Source organism: Chenopodium quinoa, unplaced genomic scaffold (assembly GCF_001683475.1).
Source record: "Chenopodium quinoa cultivar QQ74 unplaced genomic scaffold, ASM168347v1, whole genome shotgun sequence".
Classification (NCBI taxonomy): Eukaryota; Viridiplantae; Streptophyta; class Magnoliopsida; order Caryophyllales; family Amaranthaceae; genus Chenopodium; species Chenopodium quinoa.
In genome coordinates, this window is record NW_018742558.1 from 848,273 (window position 1) to 868,180 (window position 19,908).

At 43.0% G+C, this 19,908-nt stretch overlaps 1 long non-coding RNA gene across 1 annotated transcript; it reads left to right on the plus strand.

The window, feature by feature from the left end:
* The first annotated feature begins 13,415 nt into the window (after positions 1-13,415).
* Positions 13,416-14,600, plus strand: LOC110720559. The gene is made up of 2 exons (XR_002511340.1): positions 13,416-13,779; positions 14,408-14,600. It is a non-coding gene; the product is annotated as an uncharacterized LOC110720559 (long non-coding RNA).
* Positions 14,601-19,908: the final 5,308 nt, after the last annotated feature.

Below are 19,908 nucleotides of genomic sequence, written 5' to 3' on the forward strand. Positions count from 1 at the left end.
TCCTTAATCAGGTACTAACTTGACCGTTGGAGGCGGAGCTCCCAGGAGTCTCCGTTATTTTGCAGGTACAGGCGTCCGGTTCCAGTCTCGGAATTGTAACTCTCCCGCAGGACATCAGAAAACCCCGAAACATTTGGCGCCGTCTGTGGGGAGAGTACTTCAGAGATGGCATCCAAGTCTATACCGACTCCTGAAGAGAGGCGTCCCCTAAACGACCCTCAAGTTCAGTCGGACCATGACACCGAAAGTGAATTTGAAGTTGAAACTCATACAGCTTCAGACGGGACCCTAAGGGCCCGACGTACCCGTCATACCGAAAGGAGGGAACGGGAGCATCTTCAAACAGGAAGCGAGCCGGCAGGCGCACCGCCTGTTCGGCAACAGCCGACTGATGGGTCTGCTCCCATCACAAGGAACGAACTCATAACCTTCATGAGGGACTTCAAGGGAGAGATTCAAGAGTTGATCAACAAGAAGCCGCCTGCTTCAGTCAAGGAGCAGTCGGCCAAGAAACCCTCCACTTCACTGAAGAGGAAGCCAGTTCAAGGGCGGGAGGCGACTCCTCATCCTAAGTCAAGGAAGCAGGAGCCGCCTGCTCTTGATTTCGCAAAATTCCGTTTTCCTACAGGAAGTAGGAAACCTGTTCGTCACATTCAGGCGGACGGGTCGAAGAAAACATACAGAGACGCTCGTCTGTTGTTAGAGCAGAAGAAGAGTGACCGACTGTCAGAGTCAGCCTCTACTTCAAATTTTCAAGAAAGTCTGCGAGATACCTCGATGAGGCATACCCAGTCGTGTCATGAGAGTCAGTCAGGCGGCACCTCCCGTCGGTCAGGCTTTCATAGCGACCAGGCGGTACCAAACTTACCATTTGTGCCGCAACAACAGTATTTTATGCAGCCACCTCCATTTGGTGGACACGCAGCTAAACATGTCCAACCTTTGGACTGGCAGCTACGGTTGCTTAGACTTGGGGAACAGCCGTTGGCCTTCTCCAAGGAAATCAGTGAAGCCGTTCAGCCGGCCAAAGTGAAAAATGTGTTAGTAGGCGCCTATGATGGCACTACTAACCCAGAAGACCATCTGATGGCATTCACCAACCTGATGTACCTTCAAGGGTTGGATGATCCCACTTGGTGCAAGTGTTTCCCAGCTACTCTCAAAGGAATCGCACAGCAATGGTTCGGCAACCTGCCGACTTGTTGTGTAAATAGCTTCAGGACGCTTGCTTACTTATTTGCCTCCAACTTCGCCATGAACATCCCTGCGAAGAAAACGACCCTTGATTTGGGAACAATTCAGCAGGGCGAGAAGGAGGGGCTTCGTTCTTACATCAGGCGGTTTAACCTGATGAGAATACAAATTCAAGGGTTACCGGATGAGGTAGCTTATACCGACTTTTTTAGAGGTCTCAAAGACGGGTCTACCTTCAAATTTGATTTGGTTCAAAAAAGGGTGGCGACTCTTCAAGAGGCCTTGATTGAAGCAGAAGCCTATATACAGGCGACTGATCTGTGTACGACAAAACAGTCGGACGGGAAAAAGTTCGACAAAAGAGAAGGACGACAGAAACAGTCGTCAAACAAAGATGAGAAAAGAAAAGAGGTCTGGGCGGCTGATTCCTCTAAACAGCCGGCCCAGAAGAAGAAAAAAGAATTCAAACCATACTCCCCAAAGTATGCGTTTATCAAGGATAACAAGTTTATCCTAAAAGAAATCAAGGTACGGATCTCTATTGAGAAGCCGGTCCCCATGAAGGGTTCTGCAAGCAACCGGAACCAAGATAAATTCTGTGATTATCATGAAGACGTTGGTCATCACACCAACGAATGCATCAGTCTCATGCGGTACCTAGACTGCCTGGCTGAGCAAGGTGATCTTGACTCTTTTGTCAAGAAATCCAAGGGGAGCACTTCCTCGAAAAAACAGTCGGCCAAAAAGAATCAACAGGCCGACAGCTCTGATACAGATGATGCAGTCGTCTACACTATTGCAGGCGGCTTCTCAGGAGGCGGTCCCACTATTAGGGGCAACAAAGATAATATAAGGCGGTTAGATGTAAATTCCGTTCACCAAGAACGGCCGTCCAAATATACATTTCCTGAGATTGTCATCACTGAAGAGGATCTAGGAGGGGTAAGGGGGCCGCATGACGACCCTCTCGTTATTGAATGTAAAGTGGCCAACCAGAGAGTTGGCCGAATCCTCATAGATACCGGGAGCTCCTCAGATCTCATCAGCAGCAAATGTCTGTCGAAACTGAAATATCAGACAGACTGCATACATCCGGCCTCCCACCCTTTAATAGGGTTTGGAGGAGGAGTCGTCCACCCACTGGGACGAGTAGATTTACCCATTCGCCTGGGCGAAAAAGGGGAAGGACGACACATGGTAGTCCGGTTCCTAGTAGTAGAGGAACTCTCGGCCTACAACATGATTCTGGGACGACCAACCCTGAATAATTCCAAGGCTGTTATAATCCCGTCTCTTATGTTGCTCAAGTTTGAGAGGGATAATGGAACAGTCGGCTCCCTAAGGGGAGATCAGAGGATGGCCCGAGAGTGCTATCTCTCGGATGTCAGGCCCACTGTTATGGCCACTGGGTCAAGTGGTGAAAAAACAAACCTTGACAATGTCAAGGAGATTGCGCCTGTTCAAGAAGCAGGCGGCAAAAAAAGAAAGGCGTCCCAGACAGAGTCCGCAAGAAAAGCAAGAAAATAGCAATCATTGGTAGAGGAGCGGCCGGATGAGTTCCGCCCTCAGCCGGCTGGTGAGCATGCGGACCTGATCTTAGACGACTCACGTCCTGACCGAACAGTCAAAGTTGGGACGACTGCTCTGAGAAACCTTGGTGACGACTTACACAACCTATTGAAAGAATACAAAGACATCTTTGCATTTGAAGTCCATGAAATGCCAGGCATTAGTCCTGATCTGGCGGTACATAAACTCGCCGTGGATCCGAAAAAGAAGCCGGTACGGCAAAAGAAGCGGAACCATGGCGAAGAAAGAAGTCAGGCGGCAGCCGCCGAAGTTAAAAAATTACTTGATGCAGGGTTCATTCGGCAATGTTACTTCCCAGACTGGGTTGCAAATGTGGTGCTTGTTAAAAAGCTAAATGGCACCTGGCGAATGTGTGTAGACTACACAGACTTAAACAAGGCGTGCCCCAAAGACAGTTACCCTCTGCCTAAAATTGATAACCTGGTCGACTCAACAGCCGGCCATGCCTTGATGAGTTTCATGGACGCCTATTCTGGTTTCCATCAAATTCCCTTATGGAAGAAAGATCAGGAGAAGACGGCCTTCGTCACTGATCAGGGCTTATACTGTTACACGGTCATGCCGTTTGGTCTTAAGAATGCCCCGGCTACCTTCCAACGAATGATAAACACAGTGTTCTTTGATCAGATTGGGAGAAACGTCGAGGCATATATTGATGATATGATTGTCAAGACTAAACTTCAGAGAGATCATCTGTCGGACCTCCGAGAAACTTTCGCCACACTCAGGCGGCACCATGTCATGCTCAATCCCAAGAAATGTGTATTTGGAGTTGAGTCTGGGAAATTTCTCGGATTCCTTATCAATCAGAGAGGAATAGAAGCGAACCCTGAGAAGGTGCAGGCGGTCATTGACATGCAGTCGCCTCGTACCATCCGAGAGGTTCAGAAATTAACAGGTTGTCTGGCGGCCTTGGAAGATTTCTAAGCCGATCAGGCGACAAATGCCTATACTTTTTCCAGGCAATTAAGAAAAAGGCAAGGTTTGAATGGGGGCCGGATGCTGAGGCCGCCTTCCAGAAATTAAAAGTTCACTTGCATTCCTTGCCGAGGCTGGTCAGCCCTTTGCCCAAAGAGGTTCTCTACATGTACCTGGCCGTCTCTGATCATGCGTTAAGCGCTGTTCTCCTTGCTGAAAGGGACGGCTGTCAGCTCCCGGTGTACTTTGTCAGTCACGTACTGAAAAATGCCGAGTTGAGGTATCCCCTAGTGGAGAAAAATTTGGTCTTGCACTCTTCATGGCTGTTAAAAAATTGAAGCCCTACTTTTTGGCACATGCAGTCGTCGTGTATACAGACCAACCTATCAAGCGGCCCCTTACCATCATGGAGTCGTCAGGCCGAATGATCAAATGGGCCATAGAAATACAGAGCCTCGAAGTTACTTTCGAGCCTAGAAAAGCAGTGAAGGGGCAAGCCTTTGCTGACTTTATTGTAGAGATGACTCGTCCTCCTGACTCTCAAGTTCCAGACCAAGTATGGAAGGTATATGTGGACGGAAGCTCTACTTCAAATGGTTGTGGAGCAGGCGTCATATGTCAGTCGCCAGAGGGCGACAGATTCGAGTATGCTCTACGCTTCAGTTTTCAGGCCTCAAACAATGAGGCAGAATATGAAGCTTTACTAGCCGGGATCCGCATGTGCAAGGCGGCAGGGGCAAGAAAAATAGACGCCTGTTCCGATTCACAATTGATAGTGAGTCAGTACAATGGCGAATACGAAGCAACCCATCCGGCCATGATCAAGTATTTACAGGCGGTCCGACAAGCAGTCGGCTCCCTTGAGGATTTCCATCTGATCCAAGTGCCGAGATCAGAAAACAACCAGGCGGATGCACTGTCAAAATTAGCATCATCCGCCTCCTCTGATACTCCTCGAACTGTTTTTTGGGAAGTAATAGAGAAGAGAAGCATCGAGGAAGACCCTATTGGAATCCTAGACAGAAGCTCAACCTGGATGGATTCAATCAAGGCATATCTGACAAACGGTACGCAGCCGGATGATCCTCAACAGGCGGCAGCACTGAAAAAACGAGCCACCTGTTTTGAAATGATAAAGGGAGAACTTCACAAGAGGGGGTACCTTCAACCCTTCTTAAAGTGTGTTACTCCAGGAAAGGGACGAGAGATACTAGATGATCTTCACTCTGGTTACTGTGCTTCTCATATAGGTGGTAGGATGCTTGCTCAAAGGGCAAGGCGGCAGGGCTACTTTTGGCCTACTTTGGAAGCAGATGCAATGGAGATGGTGAAAAAATGTGACAAGTGCCAAAGGTTTGGCAAACTAATTCACCGTCCGGCTACTGACCTCACTACCATTCACAGCCCACTACCGTTTGCTAAGTGGGGCATGGACATTCTGGGTCCATATACACCTGCTACAGGCGGCAGGAGGTACATACTTGTTGCCGTCGACTACTTCACTAAATGGGTAGAGGCGGAGGCTGTAAAGGGAATCAAGACGAAAGATGTAATTTCATTCATTTGGAAAAATGTCATCACTCGGTTCGGGGTTCCCATGTCTATGGTTTTTGATAATGGTCCCCAATTTGAGACGCCTGTTCTCAAAAGCTGGTTGGGTGACCAAGGAATTGCAAACTACTTTGCATCTGTCGGCCGTCCACAAGCAAACGGCCAGGTAGAAGCCTTTAATAAAATCATCTCAGACGGTCTCAAGAAAAAGATTGAACGAGCAGGCGGCCTATGGGCGGATGAACTACCACATGTTCTCTGGGCCATTAGGACGACTGAAAAAGGGGCGACTGGAGAAACTCCATTCCTCCTAACTTATGGTGCGGAAGCTGTTCTTCCAATAGAACACTACGAGCCGACTCTTCGAGTAATGCTATATGACGAAGAGGCAAACTGGGAAGCCATGCGCCTGGCATTAGACTCACTTCCTGAAAAGAGGGGCAATGCTGTCTTGCGCCATGAGATCTATCGCCTGAGAATGACTAGATCATACAACAAAAAAGTACACAGGCGTCCACTCAAAGTAGGGGACTTTGTTCTTAGAAAAATGGAAGCAGTTGGTAGGGCTAATGAGTCTGGCAAACTAACTCCCAACTGGGAAGGACCCTACCGAATCTATGAGGAAGTCAGGGACGGGACCTACCGTCTGGAAACACCAGACGGACAACCGTTGCCTCGAACTTGGAATGTAGATAATCTTAAAAAATATTTCTTTTGAATGATGTAAAGTAAAGAGCTACTTAATAAAAGTTTGCACTTACTATTCAATTTTGTATTACGAGGGGCATGCCGTCTGTGCCTTTACAGTCGGCTACTCTCCATTGAGTTTTACACTCTATCTTCAGAGGGGTATGCCGTCTGTACCTTTACAGTCGGCTACTCTCCATTGAGTATTTCACTCACAATAGGGGCATGTCGTCCGGACATATAGTCGGCTACTCTCCATAAGAAGATGGCCGACTGGTTCCAAACACATAGCCACCCCCCTAATACTTAGCTAAAAAGATTAGGGCCTGGTCGACCCTGTGCCTAACAGGCGGCTACCCTCCTTTTACTTACCACCTACGTTCACCAAGAACTTACCAAGGCCACAGGCCGAATGATCAGACCAGGCGCCAAGCCAACTGATCAAATCTACAAAACTAATACGACCTGTCCCAACATCATAGCAGGCGTCCGACGGCATCCCTCCGGATGAAATTCGTCGCAGAGAGCAGCTCCCTTTTGGGTGGAACATTGTTCTATAAACTAATTACACGGCACCTATACGACTGTCCCCAAGGGCAACCACGTAGCCGTTTTTGAGACAAGGATAACTTTATCACTAACCAAACTGGTGGTAACAGTTGACATCTGAGTCGGATTACCGCCTGTATTACTTGGGATAAATGCAGGGGGTACCTCTTGAGTTAATAGCCAACAAACATTGGCGAATCACAAAGTTTCAGCCGGCCTCCGCCGCCTGGTACCTTTACTACTCAAGCAGGAGTGACGGCGACTGAGTAACACCAACGTTAACTTATAGTCACTCTCCCAAACTTGGTATGGAACCTAAAAAGTCTGAATAGGCCACCTGTTTTTTGGCAAACAAGGGCATTCAAACTACTATTCCTACTAGGTTTCCCTTCGAGTTAATCGCCAACCAACATTGGCGAATAAAGGGGAACAACCGGTGCCCACCGCTTGATACCTCTACTACGCAATCACTCGGCGACTAGGACCGCCTGCCTAAAGGTAACCCAGTCATAGACTGCCTACAAGTCTAGCCTACAAAATACAAGAAAGAAAATCCTTGGTTAATTTTACAAATAAAAGGACCGCCTGCCTAAAGGCAATCCAGTCTTAAACGGAACCAATTGAACAAATGGTCGACTGATCGCCCAGCTTGGAAACAGACAACCAGTCGTCCAGGGGCATAGGTGGACCATCCGTACCTGTCTACAATCGGCCATGCAAAACAGTCGATATAGTGTACAATGCAATATCAAATATTCAACACTTAGACAAATTTCAAGCAAAAAATGATTGAATTAATGAAGATAAAAATATTCAGAACCCCGGCCCCCTGGCCGGGTAAATACAAGCAAACGGCTCGCAGGCCGTGAAAGAAGACATAAAAGCTTAAGAAGGGGGCAAGTCTTCAACATTAGCAGCTGCCGCCTGGTCAGCACTCTTCTTGCTGGACTCGACCTTCGCTGCATCCTTCTTCGATGCCCTGTCCCCAAGTGGCACAAGCGCCACTATCGGCTGCTCATCCTCAACCAAGGCCTCCTCCAACGCCTCGTCCTCAGCAGCCGCCAGGATCTCTTGATTATATGTTTCAGAACACTGGCGGTACGTTCTTTCCCAAGAGGCAAAGTCGGCACTGGGGAAGAGGCGGCTCCAGGTCATGCGCTGGATCTGGGAAGAGTCTTCAATCATCTCTCGGACGAGCTCTCTCTTCTCTTGCTCAGCCTTCTCCGAGAGCTCTTTAGTTAGACTCTTCTCCTGGGTCACCAGGCGTTCCTTTACATTAGCCAAGGATTTCTCCATGGCATCGTATGAGAGTATCTTTTGGCGGAGAGGTTTAAGCTCGGCCTTGAGGTTGGAGACGGTCGCCTCCAGCTCGCTGTTCCTCTTCTGGGCCGCCTCTAACTGAGCCCGGATAGCGGCGGCAGCCTGCGCCTGATAATAAAGAATATCAATTGTCAGAACTTCATTTTGGGCAATTTGAAACATTGCCTTATCACAGTCAGAGGCGGCCATAGCCTTTGCAGCCTTTACCTCCTTGTTCTTCCGATCAATCGGCTTGCGAAGGCCGTTAACTCGGAGCATGGCCTAAGTAAAAAAAAAATAGGCGTCAGTTTCCAAACAAAAAAGATAACAGGCGTCCTGGAATTCAAATACTCAAAAATATGCCAAGTATACCTCAGCAAGGACCCCTGCAATCCCATCAAGGTCAAGGGTGCCGACACCCCTGACCGCCTCCCTTTCAGAAGGAGGAACTGCTTTGATCATGGACTTGGCTACCTCTACCAAGTCAGGCTCCTGAGGGCCGGCTGCATCAAGCGTAAAAAAGCAAGTTAGACCTACTCAAGAAGGAAGCAAGTGAAAGTTTTTACAAGTAATTGTCCATACTTCTAGGCGGCCCCGCCGGAGTTTTAGAAGAAGTGGCCGGCTGCTTCTCAGCCGCCACTGTTTTCCTGGAAGACCCAGGAGAGCTTGCAACAGTCGTCCTCCGGGCCTTGGGGTCCGGCTGTTGCGAGGAAGAAGCTCTTGGAGTGCCCGACTGAAAAAAAAAAAAAAAAAAAAAAAAAAAAAATTTAGTATATGCATAAGACCAACTCCTAAAAGAGGAAGAGTTTCGAGGCCTACCAAGGGTGCCCCCTTGTTGGGGGAGTCGGTACAGGACTGTTGCATGAGAGAGGCCCGCAACATGGCCGCCGCAGTCTTGGATGCTGTTATTTTACTCATGGCGTCAGCTGCAAAAAATAAACAGCAAAGTTAGTAAAAATCTCAAGTAAACAAGGCGTGAAAAACAGAGTATTCGTCAGGCCGGCTACCTTTAGAGCACCGACTGCTGAGGCCACAGGCGGCCAAAAAGTACTCGTCATAGAGCCACTTGAAGCTCGGGACGCAGTTCAGGGGTACTTGCTCTCGTACCCCTGAAGTAGAGTTCACCCTAGTCTCTACTTTGAAGAGTCCTTTGTCTAGGATCTCTTTTTTAGCCTTTGGGGGAACAGGCGGCATGCTGCGGCCGCCTGCGAGAAGAGGCGGATCCCTATTCCACTTGTTAAAACGTTTGTTCAGCTCCGTGTCTGAACCCTCGATGATAAGGAAGGTATTCCGCCAATCCTTCCATTTGTACGCCTTACCTCTCGTCATGAGGTAGCCCCTATGGCTTGTTAATTGATACCAGCCGGTGCCGCCCGACTTAGGGGTCCGGCTGAGATAGTTCATGTGGGCGAAAGCCTCAAAGTTTGGCTCCACCCCATACATTTCGCACCCGGCACATAGCCGAGTACGTTTACCCAAGAGTTGGGGGCTAACTGCCATAACCCCAAATCATACCCGTCTAAAATCCGCTGAACAGCCGGATGTAATGGGAAGCGCAGCCCAGCTTTGATGGCCGCCTCATAGCAGCCAAAGCAGCCGCCATCATAGCTGGTACCAGCCGGCCAGACGACAGTGTCTTCTGGATCCGGCACGAACAGTAAAAATCCGGGGCCCATTCTGTGGTTAGCTATAAAGCTCTCCACTTTGTCTTTCATGGCCGCGATCCGGCCCCGGGGTACCGTGCAGTAGTAGGGGGTGTTCTCCTCTCTGTAAGAGGCGGACGGCTCCGCCCAATTGCCCCCCTTCTCAACTGCATGAGAAAGCCTCGCCTCTTGTAGGCGGCTGTTTCTTTCTTCTGAGCCTGGAGAAGCGTGGCCAGAAGAGCTGGACTCGGACTCGTCCTCTGACGAGTCCGAAGAGGACGACTCCTCCCCTCTCCCCGAGGGGCCCGCCTCCTCTCCCTTAGAAGGAGCAGGAGAAAAGTTAGACATATCAACGGTCAAATGGGAAGGAATCACCTTGACCCCTCCCTCAGAACTGTCGGCTTGGCAGCCGCTTTGTTTCCCATCTACATCTGGCGCCTGGTAAGATGTTTCACTAATGGGCACCCTTTGGGAGGAGCCGTCCGAGTTTGAGATCCTAGCAGTCTTCTTTGTTCTGGCCATCACGTTCTGCATAGACACAGATACAGTCGGACTTTGTATAAAGGGCAAAGATGGGTCCAGAAAAGGGCAGGCGGCACTCCTAGTCCTAGATTCAGCCGTCCCCGGTGACCGGCTGATCACTAACTTAGGTCGTGTCGTGTGCTTCCATGGTGCCATTTCAAAAAATAATAATAAGAAAAAAAAATCAAGAATAAGAGAACCGACGGTTACCTGAACGAGTGACGACTGATGAAATTCTGAAATCCTTTGCAAACGGCTTGTCAGAGCAGGCGGTAGGCAACAAAAGTCCAAAGTGTCAGAGCAAGTTCAGGGGTCCGAATGTTCTCGCAAAGTTCTCAAATGTGAAAATGACCGAAGTCAGCACCTCCTTATATAGGCAAAGTGAGAAGGCGAAGGGTCGCTTCCAAATTCAAAATTTGGGGCGGGAAAATCTCTCGGCCATTTGCAAGGTGACACCTGTAGCAGGCCGTCGCCTGTCGTCGTGCGGCACCTGTCACAGGTGACACGTGACCAGTCACGTGCCACCTGTGAGGGGCAAATGATTAGGGGATTTTTATCCACCAATCACCGTCTGACAAGTGGACCAACTAGGTTCCGCCACGTGTCCTTCACGTAGGCCAATAGGAGCCTGCCACGTGTCAGTCACAGATACGTCCTCTACGGACCAATTGAGACACGCCACGTGTCCACCCATGCCAAATGGGAAAACCGGCCACCCAGGCCCAACTTCCGAGGGAAGCCCAATCGGCCCTAGGTTTACCTAAACCTAGGATGGGCACGTTTCCCAAGGTTATAAATACCTCCCTTAATCCTCATTAAGGGAGAGGAGAACAGAACAGAAACATTACGGAACACACTAATAACCGGCTGATCTCGCTAACAAAGCAGATTACCTACATTAAACACTCTCACCTAGAGAGACCTTATTACTTTAATTTCCGCATTAATTACTCCTTAATCAGGTACTAACTTGACCGTTGGAGGCGGAGCTCCCAGGAGTCTCCGTTATTTTGCAGGTACAGGCGTCCGGTTCCAGTCTCGGAATTGTAACTCTCCCGCAGGACATCAGAAAACCCCGAAACAGCGGCCTTCAAGGGCCCAAATCCCTAGAAGCACCGTAAAACGGCGCAGCCCACTAAAATCTAGGTCAAGTGACCTAGATAGGGGCACATTCTCCAACGACCCTATAAATAGGGAGATATTTCCCCATTTTGGGGACACATTCAATCATTTATTACACCTACATTCTCTCTCATCAGAGAAACACCTGAGCTTGGAATCCAAGCAGATCCCCACCTAAATTTCCGCACTCTTTATTCTCTTTCAAGTTACTAACTTGATATTCGGAGGCGGAGCTCCAACCACCCGGAGTCTCCGTTGTTTTGCAGGTACAACTCAGCCGGACCAATCTCTGTGACGTAACTCTCCCGAGGGACAAAAACACCCAAAACACCCCTCTTCCTCCTCATCGGATGAGATGTCTATAACAATCGAAGTTGGAGGTGGATTTGGATTTGATATCTCCATAAGTGAACTGTCTTCCTGTTGTTATGTTCCCCATTTTCTGCTTGATTTCCCCCTGAAGAAGAAGAAGAAGAAGAAGAAGAAGAAGAAGAAGAAGAAGAAGAAGAAGAAGAAGAAGAAGAAAGAAGAAGAAGAAGAAGAAGAAGAAGAAGAAGAAGAAGAAGAAGACGAAGAAGAAGAAGAAGAAGAAGAAGAAGAAGAAGAAGAAGAAGAACTTTCGGACTGATGACCTGGTGGAGGAATATTCCCTACTGGATTGTTATAATAATAATCGTGGTATGGAAGATGCTAATGCTGATAATGTGCTTTTTCAACCCTGACAAGGTAATTGGTTAAGAAAGCATAATCTAGGTACCATTGACCATAATAATCCTTGTATTTGTGGTAGTTTGGAATGTCTCCTGGAAGATAAAAGTCAGAAAATCTTTCTTTAACAGCAAGATAAGGAGGCTCTTCTGGGAGACAATGAACAATCATAGGTGAAACGCGGTCAGGGGTATCATAAACTCTATCTCGTAAGACATTACTCATATAAAAACAAAAATATCGGATTCTTTCTACATAATCATAGGGGTGTTCATTATGTTTCTTAATGAGTGTGCCCAACTGGGTGAATTTGCTAGGTAAGATTGGCATCCTGTAAAGGAAAAGACTTAGAAAAGAATTCCCTTCCCAAAAAAAAAAAAATAAATAAATAAATAATACAGTTCTCGCATGAAGTAGGTTCAATGTTCAATCAAACAATTTCAATCATTCCTAATCACATGCTCACAAGTAATCCAAAAACATAATTAAACATCACAACCTAAATATTAATGCATACAAGAACATGATTATCTCTAACTTATAGAACCAAATTTCTTTCCTGCCCAATCTCACCAACATGCTTTTCAAAAGCTATTAACACATTATACTTACCTTAATCTTTGCTTTCCTGCAAAATGAACAACCTAAAAATATTTTTGACTCCTTTATAGTTAAAATTTTCAAAATTAAATAAGAAAGAAGGAAAAATTTTCGGACCTCCCTAAAAAAAATTCAAACCTTCCCTCTTAAAAAAGAAAATATTCGGACCATTTAAATAAATAAAAAAAATTTTGGCCCCTTTTTTTAAAAAAAAAAATCAAACCAAATAAAAAAAAAGTTTTGGTTTTAAATTAAATAAATAAATATTTAATCTTCCCAAAATAAAATAATTAGAATAAAATAAAAATTAATTCTCTAAAAGTTTTACCAATAAATAAGTACTTGTCCAAGTTTACAATTAAAACACTTTAAAACACGTTTTTAGCTTTAGTGGTAATAAAATCTCAACCAAAGCTCCCAGATACCACTTAACACCCTAGAAATTCCTTCCTTTTAAAAATACCTATTTTGCCCTGTTTAAAACTTTAAATAGGAATATCTAAGACATTACCGCCACCGTGATAACGGTTAAGGCAACTATCAAAGACACACAATGGAAGACTAATTTCAAAACATTTCAAACCAAGTCAACATTGAAAATCAAACAACGAAATTAAAGTCAAACCAAAGTCAAACGAAGTAAAATAAAATCAACCTACAACTTGGAACCATTATAGGCCCTTATTAAAACAAAAATGAAATTCAAAACCCTTTTCATTAGTCACACATAAAAAATAAACACTACTACAAAATCTGGAAAAAGGACCCCTTATATAAAACCCGTCATCTAAATAATGGGTATGTTTGATATAGGAGATCTAATATTAGAGATAACGGGTCTCTTATGTGCAGCAGGTCCCACCAATTTATTAAGAGGAGATACAAGAGACCCGTTGTGAAACCTATCGGGTCTCTAAAATGCGGTAGGGCCCACTAATTTTGGGATGGAAAAAAAACAATAGAGTTCTATGAGACCCGTTGTCAGACTTATGGGTCTCTTACCTTCTTAATTATTTTATATCATAACTTATATTTCGTGGCTTTATTTCCTACACTCCCATAAGTGACTCTTTATCTCTTCCCTTCTCTCTCTCTGATTTCATTCTTAGTTATCAACGCCCCTTTTCTAAAGCCCATACATTGAAATCATCTTTGTTATTCTATCTTCATTACCTTTGTCAAAAACAATCTTCATTACCTAAATTTATAAATATTGAAGTAATTTGAGCATGCATTAATGGCGATGGAAGAAGATTCAATTGAACAAGTAGTAATTGAGAGGAGAGAGATTGAGAGCTCTTAGAACAACTCAAGAGCCTTTCAAAACCCCAGATGATGATACGTCACAACCAAGAAACAACTCGAAGGATGGAGATGTTGGTAACAGTGAACACAGGTTTTTGATTCTATTTATACTCTCAATTTTTTCTTTACATTATATTGATTATAATCCTTTTGTTGGATCTATTGAAAAATCATGTGATTGTGTAAATTGCGCTCTAATCATTGAGATCCGGATCGAATTTTTCGAGATAAGGTCCGTAGATCTATATGAGAAAGGACGGAAGATTGTGTAGTAGTAGAATTTGCAGTTTTTTTGGTGGGTAAAAACAAGTTTTTTCAAGGTGGTCGTTTGATTTTGGATTTTGAGTGAGTATGGTTTTATGGGGGTTGTTGTGGTGTAGCTTTAGATTGTTTTTGGCGGTGAGGCAGTGGCGGCGGCTAGGGTATTTAGGAGGGTTGGGCCGTCAAGGATGGTTTATATGGGTGTGAAGGTAGTCTAGTGGTGTTGAATTGTTGGTGTATTGTTCTGATCTTTATCTGTTTTGTATTTTTTTTTTAGTTTGAATGTTAAATTAGATTATTGCTCTTCATTTTACTGGATCTTGACTTGTTTATTGGCTCTTACTTTAGCAAGACATACTTTAATTTCATATAACTACATAACATTTTGCATAATTGTTCCTAATATTGTTATATTATTTGGAATAATTATTCCTAATATTGTTTATATCATTGGACAGGTTATGCTATTGATAATCATGGAAGGAATACGAAGTACAAGATACACTATTAATGTATGGTTGTATGGAGTATATACTTGTAAATTATTCAATAAGCTACCACTTGTAAATTCTAGTAATTAGTTTGTAAATTTCAATAATTAATATATGTCAGTTTGTTTAATTATATATTCAAAGTTTGCATTTTCAGTAATCTGCCAATTTAATAAAGCAATGAAATTCAAATTTCAAAATGCTACGTATAATAAAAAAATCACGAGATATTTTTTTAAAAAACAAAAGAAGAAAGAGACCTGTTATGTAGTATATAGGGTCTGTTTGATACCCCACCGAAAAGACATGTTATGTTTAATAACGGGTCTCTTATCCTTCTAAATAATTTTTCAAAGTACTAGTCTGACAAACCTTACTTCTTAATTAACAGATCTGTTATGTTTTTAAAACAGACCCCTCCAAAGAGGCGGTTTATTAATTTGACAGACCCCTTAGCTAGAGACATGTTGTTTGGCGGTTTGTAAAGCATTTTTCAACGAGTCTCTTTGCTACTTTATGTAGTAGTGAAAGTCATAAATAATTAAAGCAATAACACATTCATATACTTATAGAAACTAGCATGATTTGCTCTTCACTCATGCCCATTCATGAAAATGATTCATCACTTGAAAAGTTTATCTCTACTTGTTTCCACTACTCTCCATTAAAAATGGGTCATCATAGGGCCAAGGTAAAGACAATGCCAACAAACACACAAAACTCACAATCAGCAAAGCTGAGTACATAAGCGTAATTAACACACTAACATATAATTTCCAATCAACACACAACTTACCTCGTTGCACCTGTGTTTTAAGCATACAACATTCAATAAAAGTTCTCACTAGACACTACATAATTTATTTAATGTTGACTACGCATCGAACGGGTTTCCCCCTCAACCTCCCCCAAATAAATTTAAGGTTACTGACACGGGAGCTAACCGTGCCAGCATCAATAACCACTCGTAAGTGACGGAATTCCTGCGCATAATAATAATAAAAGGAATGTGCAGCGTCCTGTACTCCAGTAGAAGTTATGGTTATATATAAAACCCCATAACTCCCCCCATATGTTCATACTTAAGGTATATACGTTCCAAGAGTTTTGGTGCGTAATCTCTTTCACTTTATGTTATTTACAGATTATTAAAATTGGTGATGACTCTCAAACCATAATCATTCAATCAACAATAATTATTCAATCAATCAAATATACCAATTTCATTCTTAAATAATTAGCGACCACATAATATTTAATGTTGAATCCTTTTTAATTCTACCTCGATGCCAATGACACCTTAAATGCATAAAGCGCCTGTAGACACCCATTTGTATCTCCCCAAAACCAAACCCAGTGATGAGACCTTTCACGTCGAATCATAATCGAATAAAGTGAAAGTGTGGAAAGTTTAGCGTTGCGGAAAGTTTTAATTTCTTTTCTCTTCTCACTGTTTTTGAAAACCTATTTTAAGAAAACAGCCAATACAGTTTAGTTGGTCCATGATATGGGTCCAATAGTAGTGTAGTTGGATAGGTCTTGAAAAGACCTTTCCAACGATATATTATAAGCCCAATTCCGATGAATATTGAGGAAGTTATGGCCAAATTACTGAATTGGGCCCGGTTTGAGCCTTATATGCGGCCCAATGATCTAGAGGAGGGCCTAATATGATTTATCATTCCTAATGCAATTAGAAATGGTTTTAGTTTTCTAGATTCTTCTAGAAAGTTCTTTTCATTCCTAATTCAATGAGCATTGATAAATTGACTTTTGTTGACTTTTCAGAGTTTTAATTAAAATCAAAGAACGTTTTTTGAGGAAAATACGATTTTATCCTCCTGTACGGTAATTTCTATTTGATTTTAAGAAAACGCGTGAATTTCTGAGTCAACGCCAAACGCCAGCTGTAGCACCTGGCGCTACGCGTGGCGCCTGGCGCTAAGGTCAGCGTCTGGCGCCAATAGCCGGCGTTGGCGCTAATCAATTTTTATCCGCGTCAGAACTCTGTTTTAATGTTTTATCTTTTTGACTGATTTTTTCTATAAATAGTCTCCTAAAAACTCCGTTTTCATCATCAGTTTTCATCAATTTTCACCAATTCTCACCAAGTTTCATCAAGAATTTCTTAATTCTCTCTCTCTCTTTCTAAGCCTAGCTTTTTACAAACACAATTCCTCATACATTAGCACTTGACACACCTAGCCAAGTTCGAAGTTGCCTTCGCCCTAGACGTGAAAGGTTTGATAATTCTCAGGGTTTGGTCCCAAATCTCTATTTCAATTATTTGATTTAATTGTTTTAATTATTATTTTCCTTGAAGTTAGTAACGTGTGTATTTTGTTATTAGAAAGAGGTACGAGACATCAAAGTAAGTACTTTAATGGTTTTTATTGATGTTATTATATAGAAATCATGCTTAGGTTGTTTTTATGATATTCCTAGTATCATGTCTAGGGTAACTTTAATATTAAGTATGATTGTTATGATGCTTCCTATGTTCTTCCTAATATTTATGATCGTTAGTATCATGTTAGGGTTAAAGCTTTGATTTTTATTGTTTAGTGACATGCTAGGGTTTGTTATTAATCTTGTTAGTATCATGCCTAGGATCTTGATATTATTATTCTTTAACATGAATATTATAATTATTTTAATAATTGTTAATTTATTATTTATGATCATTTTGCTTGATATATTTATTGTTATTGCTTGATCACGCCTTTTATGCATGTTTAAAGGGAATTTGGTACTTGTAATCACGCTTATATAAGATAATTAATAATCTTGTTTAGGGTTAATTTGATTATAATTCAAGTGAACGCCAATAATAGATTTATTTGTTCATTAATATTCAACCAACATAGATAAACAGGTTTAGGGTAAACTTAATGATTGCATGTTAGTCAGAAAGCGCACATGAGTACGATCAGAATAAAGTAAAGGCCTATTATTAGGGCAGGTTCAATCTCTTTTAGGTTGGATTTGTACCTTCATCACCGAATCCTATTTGGTTCAAGACCTTATTGGAGTTGACGATCTCCTGGATCGTTAAGGGGTGTAACCTTCACCTTGTGAACGGTTTACAAGTTCCTAAAAAAGCTTGTTGGCGACTCTTTTGCTCTATCTTCTTTCCCTTTGGACGCCACCATACTTTAGTGTATGATCACAGTGGGGTTCAAGCTAGGGGATTAACGCTTGAAATATACCCTATATTTTTTGGCGACTCCGCTGGGGAAGATTTCTATTTTAATTCCTGAATTTGTTTCGGCAACGATTTAGAATGAGTGGATGAGACTCGAAACGTTCTAAGTATTCCATGTGCGTAATTTTGATTAACATTATTGTCATATGCATAAAAAAGATCTCATTGGAAAGACCATCCGTAATGAGTTAAAACATAGGATTTTACACGTTGGAAATTTGAGAAATATATTTCACAACTAGGACTGAAATAACACTGCGCGAAATTGGAAAATTTTATCGAGCACAAACAGTTGCTGAGGCATGTAGGAATTAGCGTCAGGGACCAGAGCATTAGCGCCAGACTTTTAACTGTAGCGCCAGACGACAGTTCTGTCGCCAGGCGCTACAGCTAAAACCTGGCGCTAATCTCTGTTTGCTGGCGCCAAATTCTTCCAATACCGAGCCAGAAATATGCGTTCTAATTTCGACCAGTTTTTCGTATTGTTTGCTCGATCCTACTTCCTGATTGAGTTTTTCTCACTTTTCTGAAACCCATATGTGTTCTACATATGGACATAACCCTCTGGGAATTCATGCTCCATCTACCTGATTGAACGCTCTAAGCAACAAAGGGTACATCCGAGATTGTTGAATTCACCAAACCATGGAAGCGAGTTTTTTCTAAACTCGCGGTGTCCCATCCACTCGCGCCAACCCTTCACGGTTAGGCTTCCGCGCGGTGCATCCGAAAAATTAACCATGGACCCTCTATTGACAAAACCATATCCCGAACTTTAGAGAACTAGAGCCATGGTTAGGTTGCAAACTCATTGCATCATATTGTGCCTACTTGACTAATTGTGCATTATTTGTTGTGCATATACTATGTTTTCTTAACCATTTGTTTGACTTGTGTTGAGATTAAAAAAATTAATGACTTAAAGAACTTTGCCTAATTAATTAATTAATTAATTAATTTGAATAAATAAAGTCTAATATTTTAATCAGAATTGACCTAGTACGACTTTAGGCATGCCCCTGTTGATTAATAACACCGAAAACAGTCTCAGATTGAAGCTCCAGTAATGGCGCCAAAGTCTGGACTGTAGCGCCACTCTGTGGAGTGTGGCGCCTGGCGACAGCTCTGTCGTCTAGCGCTACACTACAAAGAGAGGCGCCAGTCCTGTCGTGTTGACGATAGTTCGGATTATTGATCAAGTCATCATCTAGTGTCTAATTAACCAGTTTGCTAATTAATTCGGTTAAATTTTACTGTCAATAATACCTTGTTAAGTCATTAATTGAGTCTAGTCACATAGTCTAGCCACATGATCATGACACGAGTCTTAACATATCACCTACACTCACTAGTCTTAGCATACACTTCGAGTATATGTCACCATGACCATGTCTTAGGTTCATGCATGAGTCGGTCTTTTCCGTCATTTGAGTTGGGGGTACATTATATTCCTAATTCTTCATATCCTTCCATCTACATCATTTTCCTTCACATTCTATTCCAATTTTTCTTCACTTCCTCCATCCATTGCATGTTGAATAAAGTTTGAATAAAGTACTTGGTCGAGGAGAGAAGGGCGATTAATCAAGGACAACCTCTTTATTCAAGTCTCACTTTTTGATAAACCAATTCATCAAAAGAGGAAGTCTAAAAAGATAATGGCAAGTCAAGAAGAGGTCAATGAACTTAGGAATCAATTGAATGACGTGACTGAGGTGTTAAAGGCTTTAACCCTCAAAATTGATGACCCTGTGAAGCAACAACAAATGAACCTTATGCAAGAAAGTTTGAGCAAGCTATTTAGTGACTATAAATTTCAGGGCCTTCGTTCACAAGGGGTCTCGCTGGACAAGGAACTTCTTCCGCATAAGTTCAATGCCACTGACATCCCAAAATTCAAGGCAACAGATAACCCTTACTTTCATCTAAGAGCTTTTGAAACTATAATGAACATTAAGGGTATCGATAAGAAGGTTTTCCCTTCTCTGTTCTCACTATCTCTTGAGACCGTTTGCCAGCAAGGGTTCTTTTCTCTCGAGAAAGAAAAAACCTCCACCTGGGAGTCCATAGAAAACGCTTTCATAGATAGATATAAGTGCAACATCCAAGATGAAATAGACTATAGACAACTCGAGATGTTAAAACAAAAAGAAAACGAAGGGTTCACTTCTTTCTTCAACAAATGGAGGGAAACTTCCGCTAATATAGTCAAGGCTCCTATCGAAAAAGAATCTGTGAGGATGTTTATCAAGAATCTCCAAGG